Source organism: Eulemur rufifrons, chromosome 19 (assembly GCF_041146395.1).
Source record: "Eulemur rufifrons isolate Redbay chromosome 19, OSU_ERuf_1, whole genome shotgun sequence".
NCBI lineage: Eukaryota > Metazoa > Chordata > Mammalia > Primates > Lemuridae > Eulemur > Eulemur rufifrons.
In genome coordinates, this window is record NC_091001.1 from 47,237,039 (window position 1) to 47,249,034 (window position 11,996).

General features: G+C 45.2%; 1 non-coding gene and 1 pseudogene across 1 annotated transcript; one reads left to right on the forward strand and one right to left on the reverse strand.

Annotated features, from left to right (window-relative positions):
- Positions 1-5,007: 5,007 nt before the first annotated feature.
- On the forward strand, positions 5,008-5,198 carry LOC138400492 (U2 spliceosomal RNA). The gene has a single exon (XR_011236366.1). It is a non-coding gene; the product is annotated as a U2 spliceosomal RNA (small nuclear RNA).
- Positions 5,199-5,782: 584 nt separating this feature from the next.
- On the reverse strand, positions 5,783-6,357 carry LOC138399459 (small ribosomal subunit protein uS7-like; annotated as a pseudogene).
- Positions 6,358-11,996: the final 5,639 nt, after the last annotated feature.

The following is an 11,996-nucleotide window of genomic DNA, read 5'->3' on the forward strand; positions in this document are numbered from 1 at the left end:
TTATGATGATCCACTTCCACTTAATAAATAGTAGCAAATACATTTTCTCTTATGATTTTTTAATAACATTTTTGTCTAGATTTATTGTAAGACTACAGTATATAAATACATATGACATACAAAGTATGTGTTAATCATTGTTTATATTATTGGTAAGGCTTCCAGTCAACAGTAGACTTATTAGTAGTTAAGTTTTGGGGGAGTCAGAAGTTATACACAGATTTTTGACTGTCAGGGGGCTGTTGCCCCTAACTCCCACGTTGTTCAAAGGTCAACTATGTAAGAATATTCAGTAAGACACCAAGGTACTGTGATTTCTTCAAAATGATTTTAAAAGAAATGCCAAGTTTCAATAGTTAGCACTTGAATGAACATTAATCTACACTGAGTATATTATACAGATTCTTTCTAAAATTTTTTAATAATAACTATCAAAATTCGGCAGGGGAGCACTGCAAATATGTGATGATGATAGTCTTGAGGAAGTCACTATAGCTTGTACAATTGTTTTCAAAATTTTAGGACAGAAACTTTTTGCCCTAAAATGTCATCAGTGACCCTGTTCCCTACCACCATCCAAAGTACAAACAGATTATAATCTTCTGGTTGAAGCTGAGCCCTTCTTTGGTACTTCTTTGCTCCCACTTCTGCCTTTAAGTCACCTTCAACGGAGCACTTCCAAGAGAGCAGAACCTAAACTGAGAAGACGGTATTGGGAAGCAAATTCTGGCTAAATTTGGAAAACAATTGTCAAAAATTAGAACTAGAAAAAAATGGAATTGGTGGTCGTGATGTGTATGAACAAGTATTGAGAGCTACGTGCCTGCATTATGCCGGGAAGGAACCCAAGGAAAAAATGAGAATGTAAGCTCTCTTCCACAGACAGCTTGCACACTGGCAGATGAAGCCAACCACTCAATGGGCACCAGCCAATCAGGCCAGGAAGGGCTCCACAGCAGTGGCAAAGGGTGATGAGGGGAGCAGGAGCAACGAATTTGTTGGGGTGGGGGAGTGGGCCTTGGGGAAAGGCTTCACAAAACAAGAGACATGTAATCAGACATCTACAAAGGATCAGTTTCTACGTGTAAGTGAAGAAGGAAGGGGAAATGTATTCTAAGCAGAGGTACCGTCACATCCAAAGGTCCATAAGCAAAAAAACAGTTACATGTTTTGGCAAACTGGAATTTCAGTGACTATATAAGGAGTCATTAGAGCTTAAGCTGGGAAGAAAAGAAGTCTCCTGTAAGCCAAGTTAAGGAACTTGGATTTGTCCTTAGGATGGTGAGAAGCCAGTAGTTTTCTTTTAGAAAGACCACTTCCTAGAGGACCCAAACACTGCTCACAATTATCCAAACCTTTTGGCTTTATCTAGATTCTAGAATTTGACGAGATGGAGTTGAATGCCTGACAGTCAGAGTTGGAGGCTACAGAGAAAATGAGGAGGGCCCCTGAGAGAGTGGATCAGAGGGAGTTCAAGAAACCATGGACGAGTCCAGTGGGAAGTTTTCACTGTGACAGGGAGGGGTGGCTACAAGTCAGTATCCCCAAGAGCTCAGATTGAAGGATTTGTGCCTGATGAGTTGGGAAAACAAGATGAGGAAGTAGAGAGGCCACTCCTAAAACAATACCCCACTGTGTGCGCTGTGTAATTTGCAACACAAAACTTGAAGTTTGGGGGTGAGGGCAGGCAAGGCAAAATCAAAAGCAGAAAGATAAAGCAGGAGGCTGTCTTAGGGTCCTGGCAAGAGATATGGTTGGTCTGAGCCAGATCAGGGCAGTGAAGCAGGGGGAGCAGCAAAGGCAATGCTCGTGCCCACGTTTCTTGCTTGGGAGATCAAGTGGATGGTGGTATTGTTCACTGACATAGAGAATCCGGGAGGAGGTGGAAGGAGTAGATTGGTTGAAAACAGTTCAATTTTTGGTGTGTTGAATTTTAACCGATTAAACATCCCAATGGAGGTGACCAGCAGGGAGATATTTGAGTCGGGAGCTTAGGAGAGAGATCTGGGATGGAATAAATCACTTGCAGAGAGATTTAACTGAAGCTATGAGAATGAGTGATGCCCAGGAGAAAATGTAGCGTAGGAAGAAAATCTAGCAATGGATAAAGCCTACAAAGCACTAACATTTAAGAGGAAAAAGAACTAGGAAAGAACACAGGATAGACGGCCAGAAAATTAAGAGCAGGTACATGCGTGTGATGTCACAGTAGCAAAATGAAGGAGTGTTGCAAGAAGAGAGAAAAGTTCAGCATCTGTCTTAGTTAAGGCAAATGAGAGCTAAAATGTCTCCCCTGGATGTACTCCTCTCTGACAGTGAGATACCCCAGCTCCCATTATTATATATCATATCCAATATGTGTAATATTGCCTAGCCACCCTTGCTGAGATCCAGGGAACTGAGGACTCAGCAAAAGAAAAGAGTAAAGAGAATCCCCAGGATGCTGGTGAGGAGAGAACCCAGGCTTACGGCTATACAAACAGCTAATCCAGATTGGAGCAGGCCAGAAGGCTTCAAGAAGAAAAAATTGATACAATACAAATCTGGTGGTACTGAGAGATACGTGCAACTAGGGGAAGTTGGGGGATAAGTTAGTGATAAGTACATAGAAAACTAAGCTACTGAGAAAATAAGACAGTTATTAACTCCAAAGAAAATAAAATGTAGTGCAGTAAAGAAAAGGTAATTATATTTTTTAGCCAATATTCATTAAGCACCAAATTTGAGCCAGGCATGGTTTAAGCCCTTGGGAAAACAGAATCTTTGCTTCAGCAAAGCTGCATTCTAATGGGAGAAAATAGAGAGCAAATAATGAACACAAAGATAAATTATACATTATGCTAGAAGGTGATATATAGAGAAAAGTCATAGTATACTACGTCGTGGCTCAGCTATCAATAATGTTTACATAGCCATCAAATAAATATAAATGCTTATTACTGATATAACCAAAATTACAATAAAACTGTCCTGAGAATATTGGTGGGAAGGAGAGTTTGAGGGGAGAATTGGAATTATGCATGTGTATAGTAGAGCAAGAGAGCTAAATCTTCCCCTTAGAAACTGGAAGCCAACATTACAGAAAATGTCTAAAATTAAAACATGAAGAAATAGCAATATAAGGGGAGTGAGGGAGGGGCGGAGGACTTAGAGACCAAAGAGGAGACAAAAAGACGGGGTGGGTGGCAGGGACATAGACGTGCGGAGGGGAGGGTGCCGGGAAGCCTGGGGGGGGGCATATGTGTGGGGGGGGGGAACATGGTGTGGGAAGGACTTAGAGAGGGATGTGAATGGACAACTTAAGGGAGCCTGGGGGTACAGAGAAGCGGTGGCGGGAGTGCTTCACCACACTGGCCACAAAGGGGGGGGCGGGGGGAGGTTCTGAGAAGAGGAGGCTGCTGGGAGGACTGGCCACACACAGGGAGGGGGTCCTGGGGATGGACACTCTGCGGGGAAGGGGGGCCAGGGCGGACTTTGGTGGGCTCGGGAGGGGAAGGATGAGAAGAAAAAGAAAAAAAAAAAAGGGAAAAAAAGAAATAGCAATATATGCGATTATGTGGAAATAAGATTGTAACTGTCAAAATAATCAGCTGAAAGTAGTTGCCCCTAGGAACAGAAAAGGAGTGAAATAGAGATTCGGGAACTACTTTTATTTTTTTAAAAAAACAACACTTACAAAACTACTGACATTTTAAACTATGGGCATACACAATCTTGACAAAAATAAACTCTAACATGTAAAAATCTATTAATAGATCACCATGTTAAGAGACTTTAAAGAAGTTTTTAAAAATGTTTTTGAAACAATCTCAAACTTATAGAAGAGTTGGAATTAAAATACAAAGAACTTTTACTTTGTTTTGCTGAAACATTTGAGAGTAAGTTCCAACCTGACTCCTTATTGCCCTGAATATTGTGTTTTCTATAAACAAGGACATTCTCCTATAAAATTGCACTATAGCCATCAAAATCAGGAAATTAACACCGATACATTTCTACAACCCCATCAGCAGACATATTCAAGTTCTGCCAAGTCAGGATCCAGTTGCATGTATTTGTCATATCTCTTTAGCAGGTAGATGCTGGCTGGACTCCAGGAGCCTGGGTCCTCCTGGAGCTGCCGAGGGTGAGGAAAGCGGGTTTAGGCCTGGAGGGGAAGGTGGGAGCGCACTCTGGGAGCGCAGAAGAGGCTGGGCGCAGACCTAGAGGGTGGTGAAAAGCGAGAGGGTTTCAGTCTTGGTAAGATAAGAAAGCGGGTAACGGGCGGTTTCTAGGCAGAAAAAGAGGGGATGGACTGGGAGAACCTTAGGTCCTCCCACCCCCTACCCCCAGCTGCTGAGAATAGAGCGGCGCAGGGGCCGCCGCACCGAGGCCTTCATCTGCGCGCCTGGAGTGGCCGGATTTCCGGACAGGAGCCTCCTCCCCACGCCCAGCTTCGCCCTCCCTCCCCTGTCTCCCAGCACATTTCACTCTCCGCCTCAGGCCCCCCGCCGGTGAGGGCCGAGGGGGAAGGCTCTGTCTTCCCTGCCGGACCCAGCACGCCTGCGAGGCCACCTTGTCCTCTCCCACTAGTTCACACTGCTGACTCGCTCCCCGCACGCTTTCCTCGGGTGAGCTCGGACCGCTCTGCGCGAAACAGCTTCGTTCCACACTCTTACTGCCGCTCAACTCCAACTTTCCCTCCGTGCTGGGCAAAACTTGCGCTTTACTCGGCCCCGGGTCGCTGCAGAGTTTCCTATCCTACTCCTCGCGGCGGCCACGCCCCGGGTGGAGGGCGGGGCGTGCAAATGAAATGGCCCTTCAGATCCTCGGAGACCGGAGCGACAGGGACACAAAAGTCACTAATGAATCAAGAGGCAAACAAAAATGTCTGCGAAAGAGGCTAATGTTTTCAATAGAATACTCAAATAAGAAAGGAGGTGAGATTTAGACCGAGGTGAGGTTTCTCACCGTGAACTAAAGGTGAATAAAAGAAGGGAGGATCTGGGAAGGAAGGAACCCATCTTTATCGCTTCTCGGCCTTTTGGCTAAGATCAAGTGTAGTATCTGTTCTTATCAGTTTAATATCTGATATGTCCTTTATTTGAGGACAAAGTATTAAGCAAATTTTTACAACTAGGAAATGGAATATGAGCTTGCTCAATCCACTCCCCGCATCGTCCTGGTATTGCAGTATTTCCAGGAAGGGTGCACCCCTATGCTGGGGATGTATTGGTGGTCTCTAAAAATAGGCAAGTTGCTTATTGTGCTGGTTTCTCCCACTTTATCTTTCTTTGTTTTAAGTTTTTTCATTTTTAGAAACACTTGTTTAATGATGTCTTTATCATTATAAGCTGCTTCAAGGCTACTTGAAATGAAACCTGATATAAATGGGCTACAAATTTCACTGTGATTTTATGTGACATAGGATCTAGCTAGGGCTTACTTAAAACTTGTGTCGTTTCATGATTCTGTGACAAGAAGAGAAGAGGTTTGGTGAACAAAGCCCTGGGAACATAGAAAAATAAAGAATACCCAGTATAAATGGAAACATAAGCCAAGTTCGTACATTAAAAGACATAATATTGGAAAGATGTCAGTTCTTCCCCAACCTGTAGATTCAATGTAGTCTAAAGCAAAATTGCAAGTGATTTTGGAAATTAGTGAGCCAAACTTGAAATTTATATGGAAAACAAAATGCTGAGAGTAATGAAGACACACCTGAATAAGGAAAAGATAGGGACAGGACTTGCTCTAGCAAAAGACTTATCAAACTATAGTAATTTGGTGGGGGGTGGGACTACTATGGGTTTACTATGGACTTGGCCATCCACTCCAGCTAGTCCTTGATGGCACAGGAATTGGAGGAGCCTTTGGCAGTGTTGGTGAGCTCGTCTGCCAGGCACTCGACGATGGTCTGGATGACCCGGAAGGCAGCCTCATGGGTGCACAGCAGACAGAAGGCCCGATTCACAGGGCGCAGGTGGGGACACGTCCACCTCTGCCGTCTCACTCTCCGGACCGGCCCAATGTGTGTTGAGCCCTCACGGGGGCCACTGTTGATGATGGCATTCACCAGAACCTGGAGAGGGTTCTCCCCTGTGAGCAGGTGGTCGATGCGCACAGTCGCGAGCTTCTTGCGGTTGTCGCCATGTTTCGTGACAGTTAGTGAGCGTCGCCACCGCGCCCTGCGCTTTGCCTAAGCACTTGGCGACTCACCGCCCGGCGCTGTGATACAGTTACTTGGCAAACTTCTTCACTGCGATGTAATCCTGTGGGGAAATGTCATTGAGCTGCACATCATCGGTGCTCCACTTCCCAAAGAGCTCGAAGTCGGGGTCTCTGCACCGCGGGCGCGGCTGTCTCCCACTCGGTCATCCCGAGGACGCAGCCATAGCGTCTCTATCTCCAGGCGTGGACCACGCGCAGCCTCCCTGGCACTGGCAGGAAGAGGCCGAACTACAGTCACGGAGAGAGGGGGTTGGTTCAAAGATAGGAAGGAATACGGAAACCAGAAGCCGAACCACAAACAAATGGGCATTTGTTTGGGAAAAGACAAAAAAGGCAGTACTTCAGAGCAGTGAGGAAGACAGACATCAACACATGGTGCCGGGAAAGTAGAGTATCAGTGCTACTGTGAACCGCATATTTGGTCGTCTTCCTCATTTCCCGTTTCCGGTATATAACTTCTAAAATCCTTGAACTCTCGAAAGCGATACGTGTCTTTTGTATGCTGATGAGTTGACTGATGGCTGGCAGCTCCTGGGTAGCTTCAAGATGAGGCTGGTCAGCAGAAAGACCAATGCAGGATTAGAGTTGGGACTTTCAGCCCAACCTCCAGAGAGGAAGAGGGGCTGAAGGTTAAGAGAATCACCGGTGGCCAATGGTTTAATCAATCGTGACTATGTAATGAAGTCTCTATAATAGCCCTAAAGGGCAAGGTTTGGACTAGTTTCCAGATAGCTGACCATGTGCGCAGGGAGGGCATGGAAGCCCTGCACCCCTTCCCCCACACCTCACCCTGTGCACCTCCATCTGTAGCCTTTGTAATATCCTTTTGTTTCTCTCTCTCTCTCTTTTTTTTTTTACTCTGCTTAAGGAAGCGATGTGTAATATCCTTTACAATAAACCAGTAAACATACATGTTTCCCTGGGTTTTATGAGCTACTCTAGCAAATCAGTCCAACCTGAAGAGAGGGTTGTGGGAGGCCCAATTTATAGCTGGGCATCAGAAATGTAGGTAAAACAACTTGGAGCTTTCCGTGGGCATCTGAAGTGTGTGTGTATGGGGAGGGGTGCAGAGAAGTCTTGGGGACTGAGCCCTCACTCTGTGGGATCTGATGCTATTTCCAGGGGGATGGTGTCAAAATTGAATTGAATTAGAGGGCACCCCGCTGGTGTCTGCTGCAGAGTTGATTGCCTGCTTGGTGTGTGGAGGAAAAAACTCACACATTTAGTCACAGAAGTCTTCTGTGTTGATTGTCAAGTGACAGAATAGAAAAAATCTTCCAAGTAGAATGCCTATGTTAAAACGAAACATTACAGCCCAACCAGGTTCCATTGCCCACTGCTTTTAAGAGGAAGCCAATACACTGAGACAGCAGGATTTACAGCAGAGAAAGAGTTTAATATCACAGGCACCATGCAAAGAGAGGAGAGGAATTTCCCAAATCCATCTCTCTGAGAATTTGGGAGAAAGGGTTTTTAAAGACAGTTCAGCAGGCAAAGGGCTAGGGAATTGGGTCTGCTGATTGGCAGGGGATGAGTTCATAGGGTTGGGATGTAGAAATTATTTTCTCAGGAGATTTCCTGGGTAGGGGTTTTCAGGGCTGTTGCATCCGTTCCTACACCTATCCATGGGTCTGGTTGGCATCAGTAGGTCCCCGGAATGCAAAGTCTGAAAAACACCTGAAAGACCAATACTAAGGTTTACAGCAAGGCCGGGCGCAGTGGCTCACGCCTGTAATCCTAACCCTCTGGGAGGCAGAGGTGGGTGGATCGCTCAAGGTCAGGAGTTCGAGACCAGCCTGAGCACGAGTGAGACCCCCGTCTCTACTAAAAATAGAAAGAAATTATCTGGCCAACTAAAAATATATATAGAAAAAAATTAGCCGGGCATGGTGGTGCATGCCTGTAGTCCCAGCTACTCGGGAGGCTGAGGCAGGAGGATTGCTTGAGCCCAGGAGTTTGAGGTTGCTGTGAGCTAGGCTGACGCCATGGCACTCACTCTAGCTCGGGCAACAAAGCAAGACTCTGTCTCAAAAAAAAAAAAAAAAGATTTACAGCAGCAATGTTATCTATAGAAGTAGTGGGAGGAGTCACAAATCTTGTGTCTGTCAGGGAGGATACTGCCATTAAGCCATCACCAAAAACAGCAGCAAGGGCATTAAAGAACAATGGCTGGTTAACTTCTGGCTATATCTATACTTTTATAAAAATCAGACTTTGATTACTATTTATACCTTGTGGCTCTACATTATTTTAACATGGATGGTTTCACAAACTCTGTAAAATAATTTACAGAGGTTTATTTTGAGCTCAAGGAGCATAATGTCAAGGGGTCCTGAGAAAGTGCACCTGAGATGTCCAGGTTACAGTCTGATTTTATACAATTTTAGGGAGACAGGAATTGCAGGTAAAATCATAAATCAATACATGGAAAGTATACATTGGTTTGGCCCAAAAGCTGAGACATCTCAAAGCGGGGGTAGGGGACAAAGGGCAGCATCTTACAGGTTATCAGTGGGTTTAGAGATTCTTTGATTTGTAATTGGTTAAAGAAATAAAAGTTTGTCTAAAGAGTTGGAGATAATAGAAAGCAATGCTTAAGATAAGGATGTCTGCTAATCAGAGAGCAAGAGATCTGTTAAGTAATCCTAGCACTTTGGGAGGCCCAGGCAGGAGGATTGGTTGAGGCCAGGAGTTTGAGACCAAATTAAGCAAGAGCAAGACCCCATCTCTACAAAAAAAAAAAAGAAAATTTAGCTGTGCATGGTGGTGCACACCTGTAGCCCAAGCTACTCAGGAGGCTGAGGCAGGAGGATCACCTGAGCCCAGGAGTTTGAGGTTGCAGTAAGCTATGCTAATGCCACTACATTCTAGCCTGGGTGACAAAACGAGACCCTGACTCAAAAAAAAAAAAAAAAAAAGAAAAGTGATCTGTTAAACCAATTGATGGCCCATGGGTGGGACTTAACCTCTGCCTTGCATGGCCCTAGGTCCAGTTTGCAATTAGTCTAAACTCCAAAAGGAAAGGGGTAAAAGGAGGTATGTCTGACTTCCCTTCCCTTCACGGCTGAGAACTCAGTTTTTTTGTTTGTTTTTTTTTGAGACAGAGTCTCACTCTGTTGGCCGGGCTAGAGTGCTGTGGCATCAGCCTAGCTCACAGCAACCTCAAACTCCTGGGCTCAAGCAATCCTCCTGCCTCAGCCTCCCGAGTAGCTGGGACTACAGGCATGCGCCACCATGCTCAGCTAATTTTTTTTATATATATATTTTTAGTTGTCCAGCTAGTTTCTTTCTATTTTTAGTAGAGATGGGTCTCACTCTTGCTCAGGCTGGTCTCGAACTCCTGAGCTCAAATGATCCTCCCGCCTCGGCCTCCCAGAGCGCTAGGTGTGAGCCACCATGCCCGGCCATGAAAACTCAGTTTTAAGGTTTTTCTGGGGTCCCCTTGGCCAAGAGGGGGTCCATTCAGTTGGTTGGGGGCTTAGGATTTTATTTTTATTTCTCAGGATTTTAATTTTGGTTTACATCTGAGGGGAAAATGCAAGTTCTCCACCTTATAACAGAAACACTGTGATGTGCTGCTAGCCTGGCGTGCTCAACGAAGTTGTTACAAAGCAGATTAAGCAAGTACCAAGATAATTACTGGGAGATGGGGTGTGGGTGTGCCCAGCACTTTCTTGGGTACCTCAGTACTTTCTTGCATTGAAGTGGCCAGCTTAGACAAGCCCTGACTGCTTTAGAACTGCTTTGGCTGCCCTATAGTGCCCTTTAACTAATTGTGATACTAGAATCACGCCTAGTGGAGAATTATAATATCATTAATATAACATGAGTTGTATGACAGTACATGATGAAGATTTTGCTCATGCTTCATTTGTTTCGCTGTGAACAAGCGATGATACAATAAAAGCTCTGCATTACTCATTGATAAGGGATTTAAAGCAACACCACAGGGTGGGGTGATGTGAATTTTGCATGCAAGAAAACTCCTGTGGAAAAAATTCCTGCACCCAGGATCAAGCACCCTTGTAAAGTAACCTCTAATAGACTCATCTAACTTGTCAAGCTGGACTTGTATTTCTCTTATATTTCACAAATTAAGAATTGGTTGTTAGGCCAGGCGAGGTGGCTCATGCTTATAATCCGAGCACTTTGGGAGGCTAAGATAGGAGGAAAATAAGAAAAATGAGCCAGGTATGGTGGTGGGCCCCTGTAGTTCCAGCTATTCTGGAGGCTGAGGCAGGAGGATGGCTTTTGCCCAGGAGTTCAAGGTTGCAGTGAACTGTGATCATACCACTGCATCCACCCTGGCCAAGAGAGCAAGACCCTGTATCCTAAAAAAAGAAGAAAAGGAAAGTAAGGAAAAGAAAAGAAAAGAAGAAGAGAAGAGAAGGGAAAAGGAAAGAGAAGAAAAAAAAGAAAAGAAATTGGGTGTTTTAGTAAAGTTTTTTAAAGATAAACTCTTCAATCAGGATTTAATAACATTGATTAGGTTATAGACTAATTGCATTCCAAGAGGATGAACTTGGGTGTTTCTAAATCACTTTAGGGTGTGTGATTGGATTGTTTCTCTGGAGAGTCTGGAGAGGTGGGATGAGGAGGCTTAAAACCCAAGAGGCGGAGACAAAGGAAGGGGCGTGGCCTCCTGCTTCCGTGCTCCTGGGAAGAGAGCAGTGAGGAAGCTGGTCCCCAAGCTCAGAGTAAAACGTCCACCCTGTGCTAGGGCTCCTTACTTCCTTCTGAGGTCCTGACTAGGTGGACCTCTGCACTGCGGGGCCCACAGGACTTCTATGTACATGACCTCAAAGACTTATAGGCTTAAAGAGGTGAGGGTTCCATCTGTTGGTGGAAATTTTTCTCACTAAACTAATGCATTGTGTTGATTCTAGGTAAGAGGTGAAGCAAATGTGTTTCTCTTTTGCTGTAGTATTTGGTGGCATTAGGAGCGCTAGTTGTTAAGGAAGATGGCTGAGGTGCAAACAAGAGGAGGCTGGGTGGGAAGCATAGCTGAGGCAGGTAGGATTCCCTGGATCTGGGGTTCCTAGTGGACCTGAACATGTTGGGAGAGGTCAGGACCTTTCTTCATTCATTTATTCATTCAGCAAGTATCTATTAAGCATCTACTCTGGGTCAAGCACAATTTGATAGGATGAGGAAACAGTGGTAAATAAGGAATCTTTGTTCATAAGGAGCGTATGTCTAAGTGTACTAAGATGGAAAATGGACCGAATTTAAGAATTAAATTGTTTGTTAGAGCCTTGCTACTCAAAGCGTGGTCTGGGTATGAGCAGCATCAGTGTTACTGGGGAGTTCGGCAGAAACGCAGAGTGAGAACCAGCATCTTAACAACATCTCAAAGCATTGTTTTTGGCGATGCCATGGAGAAAAGTAAAGCAGGGAGGGCCAGAGGGTGTCTCATGTGTCAAAACTCTGAGATGGTGACATTTCTACTAAGACCAGGGAGGCAAGACCAGGGAGGCAAGGAGTCCTTCAGTGTGCAGAGGTAACAAGCTTTGCAGGTTTAGGGACTGAGAAGGTCCTGAGGCTGGGGTGTGTCTGCCTGTTCCCTTCCGGCTGGGAGATGAGTGAGGCAGGAAAGGGGAGCAAGAGGAAGGTCCTCTCGGGACAGTGAGCACCCAGTAGTGTCAGGCCTTACGGGCACGGTGGGGATCTGGGCTTCCTTGTGAGAGAGGGAGGAACCCTCTGATGGCTTTGAGCAGGTGAGTGACATCAGCCAGATTACATCACCTTAAAAAGATTACTGTGGCTGCTGGTTTGGAAACAGACTC